Here is an 11746-nt window from a genome sequence, read left to right as displayed (position 1 = left end):
TAGAAATATTAAATCTAGTTTGTGAGAAGACATTGTCAGTTTAGTCCCCTTCATGTTTCCTTCTCTTCATCTAGCGGGTAAGAAGGTTTGGTTTCCCTACCGTGAGTAGTGAGGTTGTGTGCCCCGTTCCATTGGGAGGTTCTTCCTTCTCCCACCGGAAGAGAGGCTGGATGCCTTCCCTCCCGTGGACATGGAGGTTTGATTCTCTTCACTTGGCCAGTAAGGTCAGATCCCGCAAGTTCCCTGGACAAAGAGATAAAAAAAATATTTCTCCTTTGTATGGGATAGGTCACCTCGAGATTATTTTCTTGAAATGGTAACTCCATCTCTACTTGTAGGAAACGTTCAAAGCTCCCGAAGCTGAAGAACCCTTAATGGAACACTAGACGTCCAACTCAGGCTGATAGATTTCAACATATATATGCAACCCATCTTGTGTGATGAAATACGACAAGGAAACATTGCTCGCTTTTGTTCCCACTATGTAACTGTCATATAAAATAGGAGAGCAGCACATTGCTGCTACCCTGTTTCTCCCCTTCCCTGTCTTCTGATGGCTACCACAGGCACGTGTCTAAAGGCGATGGACTGACTCATAATGCTTGTTTCAGGCAATGATATAGATTAACTTCCTCGATGTTTACTAATTCATCTGCTCATTCTAATCTCCCTTGTTCCTCTGAATCTGCTCTTCGTAGCAACTTCCCCATTACTCCATCACTGCCAAAGCTTCGCCTGCTTTCCCTGTATTCTCACTAGTGCTTCTCACCTGTATTCATTATTGGGTCACCTGACCACCTCCCATATTTACGAGTGGATCCTTGGGCTTCCCCATATTCATTAGTGTGTCACGTGCCCTATCCCCATTCCACCCACCGTCACTATACTAAATTTCTCTGTTATACCCATAGCTGCTCACCTGTCCACCCAACACAGGATTTTCTATACCACGGATTTTGTGGTAAATAAACACAGCTGCACATCTCTTTTAGTGGACAGAGAATAGAACGTCCACTAATACGTTCTCTGAATAATCCGTTATGAGTTTATCATTTAATCAAAAGAGGAGCTAAACTTTAATATTTAGTAAATTATACATACACACACACACGTATCCCACGTAAATTTTATTTTAAACCCACAACCCATTGGCAAGTTTATTTTAATACTGTTTCCATGCCCGACACGCTTATGTTAAACATCTCTATTGAACCCCCGACAAGCTTACTCTCTATCTTCTCTTGAATATGCTACATGTAGTGCATATTCTATGTATGACAGTTTATCTGCAGCCTGGCTACTGCACCGCTCTTGAATCTTCGTTTTTTCTGGGTATTCGCACTCAGTACTGTCGTTTCACTTTAGTTGAATTCCTAAATTCTGGGAAGGGTTGCCAGAAGTAATGCGAGCTATTACCCCCCCCCCCTTCCTCGGATTAAATTTATTTACCTCCCAGGGGCTGTATAACCTCTACGGGTTAAGTGCTTTTCCCATGATTAATAATAATCGTCTGTGTATTATTACCTTGAACGTAAGCTTAACTGCTACCGAGCTGTGCTGAGTGACTCCCACGTCATTTCAAGGGGGTACCTTGGACTGTGAGCAAGGTAACATTTATGAAGGGATTCAGGGAAACCGGCAGGCTGGCCTTGAGTCCTGGAGATGAGAAGTACAGTGTCTACACTCTGAAGGAGGGGTGTTAATGCATGCTTACATTGTAGTTTAAGCGCGCCTTTGGCAAAACGGTGAAGGAGTGAATGAGGGTGAAAGTTTTTTTTCGGGCCAACATACCTTGGTGGGAAACGGCCGAAGTGTTAAAAGAAAAAAACTTGATGCTTGTAAGGGGGTCTCTTTTTTCTTAAAGAACAGTTAGCCCCTTTTATTTTTAAAATCACCTCAGTGTCTGCAAAAGATGAATATTTAAGACCTTTTTTTTTTTCCTGAGTGTGAATGCTTCGTTTTAGATTCTCGTAAAACAAAAATAATGATATTTACAAAACAAAAAATGCAGTAAAAACAACGTAATTCCAGATAACAGGGCAGCAGTTAGGAGACCGTAGCCACACAATCGCCACTTTGCTTTTGAAGGGAGATTTGAACGTAAAAATTCTCTTTACACAGGATTTTTCCCCAAAAGTTTACACTGAAGGTTACAGTGGTTCCTTTACACTGGACTCTAAATCTTTTTCTTTTTCTTGTATTCGACTGTCTTTTAAGATAAGTCTTTGTTTTCCATCTCTGTATCTATTGTAAAAAATTTCCCGCTCTAAACAAATTTATCAGTGAAGAATAAATCAACATCCATCTCGAAGAACACATCCATCGTGTACTCTACTCTCACATTTATTAACTTAAAAAGAAAAGGTTCAGCGGTGTTGTTGCTGTAGCTCTGAGGATCAAAACCGAAAGATTTCCTAACCATTTGTCTTACTCTGAGTAAGCAATATAAATCAACGGAGCGAAGTCTTTCTCGCTGCCTCCGACGTGGAGGCTGACAGCCTGAGTACCTCACACGGAACTAACGTGAGTCAATAATACCCAACGGCGTCAGTGTGTTTTATCTCTATATTCTGTTGCCTCTGTTCACCTAGAAGTAAATATTTACATGGATGCTAGTCGACTGTTGTGGGTCACACCCCGAGGCAGAATTTCAACTGCAGTTAATAATAATGACGACACGAATATCACTCCCTTGCTCTCTTATTCTCTCGCGCTCTCTATTGCTTGCTCACTCTATTGCTTGGTTGACAGCAAAGCAACAAGAGTCGATTATAATAGTAGAAGTAGAGGTTTGTGATAGTCATAGCAGAAATAGTGGTAACCAGAAGTAAAAGCATTGATACACACAGCTCTGAGTGTCAGAGGAGTAATATTAATTTAGTAGAGGTAGTTGTAGGTCTCTTCTACCATCCAGTTCCATTTCCTGTAAATACTATATAATTTTGTTCCAGTATGTTATGGTATATTTTCTCTGTTTTCATGCCTCCAGTAGCAGAAGAAAGTGGAGAGTGGGAAGAGTTTTCTGCTTTTCTATACTTGATTCATGTCCCTAGATATACTTGATGGTTCTTAATCTAGACAGAAGTAGATAGGGCTTAGCAGACAGCCGTAGCAAGGACATCCAAGTCCTCCACTATGTCTTTCCTATGTACATGTACTCCCGTGTTATCTCTTGCTCTCGCTCGCTCATACCCTTCTCTCATTTTCTCTCCCCCTCTACCTCACCTCCATCACCCCTCCCCCTCTACCTCACCTCCATCACCCCTCCCCCTCTACCTCACCTCCATCACCCCTCCCCCTCTACCTCACCTCCATCACCCCTCCCCCTCTACCCTCCATCACTCCCCCTCTATCACCTCCATCACCACTCCCCCTCTACCTCACCTCCATCACCCCTCCCCCTCTACCTCACCTCCATCACCCCTCCCCCTCATCATTTCTGCACCAGTTATTCAATTCAGCAGTTTGCATACTCCAGTATCCTCGTTCTACAATTTGAATATCTTTTCTTTTATATACAGCATGTATTGTATACACGACTTGTAGCAAAATAAACCTCGCTTCCAGAGGCGTAATTCCTGTGCTGTCATAAATAACAGATGAGTTCTTACTCCTTCCATGGGTGGGACGGGGTACCCCGATACTGAAGAGCTCTTGATTCGAGGAATTGAAGCTACCTTTTCTGGGATCGAACTTAATCCTCCATTTACCTGGAGCTGTAAGATCCCTTTGAGTTTAGCGCTACACCATTAATATAAAAATAAAAAGGTTAATCGTGCCTGCAAAAGTAAATTTTAAAACCAGACTCACCTTGGACAAAAAAGACTACGGTATTTTTAAACTCTTTTTACCCATTGCAGAGAGACTGTATAATTTTATATTTCATGCATTTGCGATTTGTTTTATATTCCTCACTGGAATTGCTTTACCTTACCTATGGAATGCAATTTGGAAAATGTAAGTAATGCAATTCAGTGAACCTAAGTCACTTGTAAGATTCATTAACCAGTACTGTAATAACTGAACGGGACAATTCATAAAACAGTCACTAGACAATACAACACAATCATTATTACAAAGAGTAAAACACGTTATACATACTATAATAACTTGTATAAAAAATATATTTGATTTATTACAGTGGCGACTACAGTACCTGACGAAGGGCACAGTCACTCAGTTTCATCAGTCTATTCACCTCCACTTTCTACACTTCTGCTTTATCCTCGCCCACTTTAACCTGTACAGTCATCCTCTACTTCCACTCATTATATTCTCATACACAGGATACTGGCTGCCGGACTCTGCTTCAGCTGTATGCCTCATTGATTATGGCTGCCAGCCCTTCTCATCAGCTTATCTTCTCTTGTGCGGATGACTGACGTGTCTAATGTCAATCATCCCAGTATCTTGATGTGTTCCCGGTCTTTCAGAATGTCCCTAATTTATAGTTTTTGTGTCGGTTCTGTTCCTTTTTTATTATACGTGGGCTCTGGCATATTATCCTTGGGCTTCCTTCATGAAAGACGTGGCTCGTGATGCATGCTTAGCTGAGCATCCTCCACGTAATCCTACATATTAAGCTGATTTTTACATCTGAGAGCATGGATTTTTCATTGTAGGAATAACTGTCTAGAAGTTTTGGGTATGGTGGCCCAGCTCTATTATATAGGAAAGAATGTGAACTATTTCTGATGCCCCGGCTGTCTGGATCTAGGGTAATGAGCTTGCAGATGCTTAAACTAAATCAACTCTATCAGACACTTTTGTTTTATTAATATGGAAATTGTAAATGGGAAACCAAAGACAAATACTGATTGTTACTGATATTACATACATTTAAAGAAAAAATACCCGACACTGATCTTCGTCATATCTGTTCATGGGCGTCATTCGCTCGGTGTTCCTGGCAAGAAGCATCCACGACCGTGCAGTGCTACAGACGGTAGTGTTTTCTAACATATGCCTCCACATCAAATCATATCTTCACATCGCCACCACGCCACCTACACGTCACTTTCCCCCACCGTCACTTCCCATGTAACCACCTCCAAAGACACCCAAGTCTCACCTCAGATGGATTGCTTTTTTGTCCCTGTTATTTAGTGATTAGCGTACTGCAAGTTTAATCAAGGTAAAAGCCCCTGCTCTGCTAAACTGTTGACTGTTAACAACCAAACATATACCAGCGGGAGATAGTTACTTCCTGGGTCAGACTGTTAGCAGTTACCAACCAGTCTGACGCCAACTAACATCGCAGTTATATATGTATATGTATACAGAGAATTATTTAATCCTGATTTTAGGAATTTTAGTGCCGTGGGATTAGTGTATATGAAAACCGTAGTTTTAATTATCAACGTGCACTCGATAGATTTAAACTAAAAAAATAACTCAATTCCTGTATACTCTATATAACGTCCGGAGGCCATGCCTCGCATCTAGGGCCCCCACGCTATTTCTAAGGGTTAAGCTTCACATCTTGGGACCCCATACTTCCAAGGGCCAAGCTTCAAAATTTGGGGGCCCACACCCTTTCTAATGGCTAAGTCTCTCATCTAAAAGCCTAACAACCGTTCATGAATACAGTTTGACTGCAAACTTTGGCCGTGACTTCGACGTGAGTCTGCATTTTATGAGTAGCTCACACGCTTTCAGTTATTCCGTAATGTCAAGTGTCCCGAGAGGTGTAGCTCTGAACTAAATTTAGGCAGCAGTGTCTTAACTATTTAATATGAGAGGCTAGAAGACCATCTCTGGCAGCATGGGGGATACCAAAGCTTGTGAATTTTGTGTGAGGGCAGTAACCGCTTTGGATCTACCCAGATTACCTTCCATTTTCCGAAGGCTGTATCCATCATATGTATGAAAGCTACAAGCTACACCGTTGCTGTTGTATTTATTCCGGTGAAGTACTTTTGATCGACGAAAATATAGCTAACTTTCCTAAAGCACTGTATTACTGCACTTGCTAGATCACTTATTGCAGTGGTAGTTTCTGCCTAGGGGCTGGGGTCTTTTTCCTGGGAAAGATTCAACTCTCCCCATGGAGCACTGGCCTGACTCTCGGCATAAATGGTGGTGGGGATTTTTTCCCCTTTCGTCTATTTTTGCTGACACTTCGGGCTGATGACACAGAACGAATGATGGATAAGGATTGCAGAATGTAGTAAATATTTCGAATAGTTTCACTTGCTTTGTGATTACGATTCATTTACAGTGAGAAAGAAATGGTCACGAGAGTAGCAAGAAATGAAATAGTTGATGTAATCAGTCCATCAACCTTTGAGAAGTCTTCACCGATGGGTCAAAGAGTTGGCAACGATTGCCGGTGAATATTTGCATTGTGAAAAGTTGCTAAACCAATCCTCTGGATTCAATGTGTAGGTTCCTAGCAATCTTCGATGCTCTCTTCCTGAGCGTAGTTGAACTTCGGTTCATTGTTAACTCATATTTTCAGTGTGATTTGTTTGCCCTGTCGCAATATGCTTATGCTCACTGAGTGGTCCAAAAGATCCAGGAATGATTAACCCATCTTTATGCGCAGCATATGCCTGTGGAATTTTATTTATGCCCAAACCATGGTGGTATCCGGACAATAAACGGGCACATACGTAGCCAAAGGCTGTAGCAACGATCTTGTTCTAATAGCTGACTTTTGCCCCGCAGTGATTTCATGAGCCTCATACATAAACAGGTCCTTGGGAACTGATAAATTCATTGAACCTTACAGACGAGAAGCAAATTGTGTAGACGTTAACATGTGGGTATTTAGCCTCTCTCCGAGGCTAAATCTTGAGACGATTCTGTCGACTGAGATCCTGGCACACACGTAACCCATAGCCACCTGTTTCCAGGTGCTCCTGCCTCCCTCTATGTAACTCGTGGTGTGCAGCTGATTGTTGAACACATTTTGTCTTCCCACGGTTTTGGCATTTCCGCCTTCATTGCTTTTATAATTACTGGTGTGCCTGTGAACTTTGAATGTTTAGATATTAACAATATAATAGTATTTTTATCTGATGCTGGCTATTTTAACTTCATAGTATTTATTTGATTTGTAAGTTATATTCATGTAAGTTTCTAATGCTTGCTATTTTCACTTTGAGAGCTTATACGTGTGTAAAAATGTCATTGCCAAGAGCTTTGAATGATCACCCAAGTCAGTGCTCATTTACTCTCAATTTTTTTTACCAAAGGCACTGTATGTCCCACGCCGGCTTTGTGCTTCCCATTAAATGTAGTGATAATGAATAATAAGAATCTGCAACAATTAATTGTGACGGAACTAGCGTTAGATGCTGGAGCTTCCACCATTAAGTGACTTCACGCCAGTAACTGTATTTTACAAGTCTGTGAGAGTTCCTTGAGGCGCTGAGCTGCTAGAGGTTGAGTCGGAGAGTTCGACGTGTGTGTGTGTGTGTGTGTGTGTGTGTGTGTGTGTCAGGCAGTCAGTCATCGACACGGGTGAGTTCGTGTGACAATCATGATAGTGTTCGGCAGTCGTGAGAGAGTGGTCGGCACCTGTGAGCGGCTGTCGACATCTGTCGATAAATACTGAAAGTATCGAAAAATGTGTTTGGGGGTAGACACCCGTGCTGATGTACACAGTAAGTCTCTCGACAGTGAGAGCCCATAAATTCTTCGTCATCGACAAGTAGTCGATCATGGAATGAATAACTCAAGCACACTATATATTTATATGAGTTAAACCCGCGTGGATCATTCACAGCAAGGTGTGGTGAAGGCTCAGTCCATCGTCTACTAAATGCTTGACAGAAACACATCGTAGAATCTTTAAATTGTAGGTGTGTATTGAGGGAGGTGGGGGTTGATAGGTGTGGAGGAGTGGGTGCGAGCATGCGTGCGCTCTTGCATTTGTGTCCGGCTGTCCGCCCGCCCCTTTTTCAGTAGGGCCATTATTTATGTATTGATCATTTTCCTCTACTGTGTGAAGGCTGTTTTAGTGACCATAAATTCTCCGCCTCCATCATGACTAAAACCGAAACCGCCCACTGTCCTCACTGCCAACACCACCCACTGCCAACACCACCCACTGCCAACACCACCCACTGCCAACACCACCCACTGCCATCACCACCCACTGCCATCACCACCCACTGCCATCACCACCCACTGCCATCACCACCCACTGCCATCACCACCCACTGCCATCACCACCCACTGCCAACACCGTCTGCGCCTGTGATTCAAAGTTCTGCTGAGAGAGTCTAGTAGCTGCTTCAGGGTCCTTTCCTTTATTTTTGAGATGAAGCTACATATATTGAAATGCTGAACCCGTGTTGTTGTTCTGCACAAGGAATGGAGACTCGATCCTCCGTCCACTTATCACGCTATGTGCACTCAAACCCTTGATGATCGTCCTTTTTTTCTGAGGAAACGGGTACCTTCAAGGGAGGATAATTTACGCTAGTGATAGGCTATTTATCCATGAAATTGGATCCCACCTTCCCTTCCTTGGATCATACCTTGTTGTCTTTAATTCTACTAGGTGCTGTATGGGCCCCTTAGGATTTAGCATCCTCCCTTGAATGTAATATACAAATCACCCGCACTGAGAGGGTGCTGATGACGTCCGAAACGTCGTAGTGTTTCATATGTCTCTTATTGGTACAATGTTCCAGCCACAGTGTTTGTGGTCTTTTTATTCTTAATGTAATAATAATGGAGAAAGAGAAGCACGGCTGGCTGCGTGAAATGAAAAAGAAAATTTTCTGAGGATGGTCGAAAATGACAACTCTCAGATGATGCCGCAGCAGAGTAACGTGAAAATGTTTACGGGAAGTACTGTGGGAGTCCTGGAGGAGGTGGTGAAGGAAGAGGGGGTGAAGGTGAAGAAGGAAGAGGTGGTGGTGAAGGAAGAGGTGGTGAAGGTGAAGGAGGAAGAGGTGGTGGTGAAGGAAGAGGTGGTGGACGATGACGACAACGACCACCGGGGTTGGGGGGGGGGATGTCCTCATCACCATGGAACATATTTGATTTCCTGTCGTGTGACGAGTCTTCAAGAATATTTTATTTTCGCTTTCCTTATTTCCCCCAAATCAGAGGCCGTACGGAAGGCAGAGCAAGAAAAATATTATCTTGGGGGGGGGGGAAAATTCTGCCACCTTAGTCTTCCTATTTCCCCTCCGCCCATCCACTAATGATTAATTAGGCACGAGTCAGAACCTTTTTTTTCATTCTCTGTCTCCTACTAGGCTCCAGGTAGAAACCTTCCACCCACCCACTAGTGCCTATTTTCTAGACTCAGGTTCTATTACTCTACTAGATATGGGAGAGAGCGACACGAGGGAGACATTTATTATCAATCAACCGATGATTTAGTGCTGCTGTTGCTGTGGCCATGCGCTGGAGATCACACTTCACCCACAGGTATAACTAATCTAAATTGGCTGTGATTACACGACGCTCCCTATGGGTTCTGTTTGGTCTGCCTAAGTTAATTGGCTCGTTGTAAGCTGAAGCAGATTTATGATTGTGGTGTGTTCGTAAGATCAGGGCGCTCTGGTGTCCTCATGGATGTGCCAGTAGGGTTGCTCTGAAAGCCATGGAGATGTGTCCGGAAGTTCGCTCTAGGGCACCCTGGGATGTGCCTGGAGAATCGCTCCTAGGCCCTCAGGCAGTGCCCTCAGCATACCTTTTCAATTTAAGCAGTTACTCAAATACATGTTTCTTGACCCCCTCTTTCTCAGCAAAACTATCCCAAAAAAATAAAAACTCCTTCTCCACTTAGTAGTTCCTCAGCATCCATCCTCGGCAAAAAGATTAACAAACAGTACCACACAATAATTATTCAGTCTCTCTAGGCAAAAATCCCAAAACTACCCCCCAATACAGCTGTTCCTCAGCTTGCCGTCTCAGCTGCTGCTGTGCTGATATCCTCCCGCTACAGAATCATTTCCCTTGGCTCACTCTGCCTAATTTCACGATCCACGATTCCTCGGGAAATACTCGTGTAGAAAGTAGAACGATCTTCGCCTCTGCATAGGAAATGTGAGCGCATTGCTGTACAGTGAGAGATAGTGAGAGAGTTGTTATAAACTTAGAGAAGGTGAGGAAGGGGCTGTATAACAAAGGTGGTGTAAAACGAAGCTCGTGAGGGAGAAGGTGAAGGTGGTGATACAAAAGCAAGGGAGAGTGTAAAGCAGAGGTATGCAGAAAGGAGAATAGTGATGGAGGGAGGATAGGGCGGGGGGCAGAAAGTGTGTTCAGAGACAAAAGAACACGAAGATAGGAGGAAGCACAGACCTGAAGTAATAAGAGAAAACTTAATAGAAAATAATTTTTGATATAAATGCATAAATAACACTAGCTTGCAAAATTGGGAATTGTATAATGTCACCAATATCTTTTATTAGGTACCCAAGTAAGGAATGAATATTGCTTTAATACACATTTTAACATCTTTGTATACATTGACAGTACAAATTGACATACACATTTTAACATCTATACACATTTTAATAGCTTTATTTACATTTTACCAACTTAACACATTTTAAAGTATGTACACATAACATCTATCTTTAATTTTAACATTATTACACATTTAAATGATCGGGTAATACCTTATTCAAGGCCGCTAATATTTCTCGCTAATATTAGTATTGAGGGACCATATATTCGGGGGTAACAAAAGACTTATAAATGAAACTATTACACAACGTTTCGCGCAAAGGCAAGTTTGATACTGGTGAAGAACTCTTATTCCATGGAGTCGAAGCTACCCTTTCGATCATACCTGTTAACCTCTCATTTCTGTCATTTTTAACCCTCATAAGCTCGGAGGTTACTTAGGAATATTAATATTCTCTTATTTCCATTTGTAATTTCCAGTGCAAATCAACCTCCATGTTTCCATTTACTTGCGGCTTATCCTTAATCAAGAGAAACATTTGTAATAATTTATGGACAGATAACGTCTGCGAAAATTGAATTTTTTTTTTCGTCATTAACCGAGGCTTTGGATTAAACCTTTTTGTCGTAAATGCCACAAATGATCTCCGGGCTATGTTATTAAGGGGCGAGTGAGGTTATTTGATGCTTTCATCCAACAGCTGGTTGATAAAGTCAGTCTCGACGACTGTCTGTCTGTGTGGTCACAGACCAGCATTCTAAATAATAATAATAATCTTTATTTCTGCAAGTACATGTAAAACATATACTTGTCTGACATCAGTGACATACATTTTATTATGAGCATTTCGAGCAAATTAGGTCAATTTAGTCCCGAGGATGTGACCCTCACCAGTCGATTAACGCCCAGATACCTATTTTACTGGAAGGAGAACAGGGAGAGCAGGTGTCTTAGGGAAACCGCATTCAAATGTTTTCACCAGTACCGGGGATCGAACCACGGACCACAATGTGTGAGCTGAGTGCTCTAGCAATCGAGCTACAGTACACCGTGCTAGTCCGGTTGTCTCTCGGCTAATTGTTCTAGCTCTCGTTTCCGGCCAGAGATCTGGCTCCTTGTTCTTGATCAAGTCATAGACTTGGTGTCTTGTTCTTTACCTGAATGTATCATTTGAACTAGACACAATATACGGTTTATGACATTGAGAAGACGTTTTTCTCGTCAAGGACTCTCTTACCAGTCTCTAAATGGACTGATAATTCCCAAGGGATTGTTAAAGGTCCCTGAAGGACAAAACTTATTGTCTTGTTCACGTTCTAGTCGGTATATTGTACCATTTGTAAACAATGTCAGCTATTGTCTTGATCA

General features: G+C 42.3%; 1 long non-coding RNA gene across 1 annotated transcript in view; it reads left to right on the top strand.

Moving 5' to 3' along the window:
• LOC138853588 (uncharacterized) overlaps positions 1–11746 on the top strand; it is a 236210-nt gene that overhangs the window by 1718 nt on the left and 222746 nt on the right. The window lies entirely within an intron of this gene.

This window comes from Cherax quadricarinatus, chromosome 34 (genome assembly GCF_038502225.1).
Source record: "Cherax quadricarinatus isolate ZL_2023a chromosome 34, ASM3850222v1, whole genome shotgun sequence".
NCBI lineage: Eukaryota > Metazoa > Arthropoda > Malacostraca > Decapoda > Parastacidae > Cherax > Cherax quadricarinatus.
This window is presented reverse-complemented; position numbering and strand designations above follow the sequence as displayed.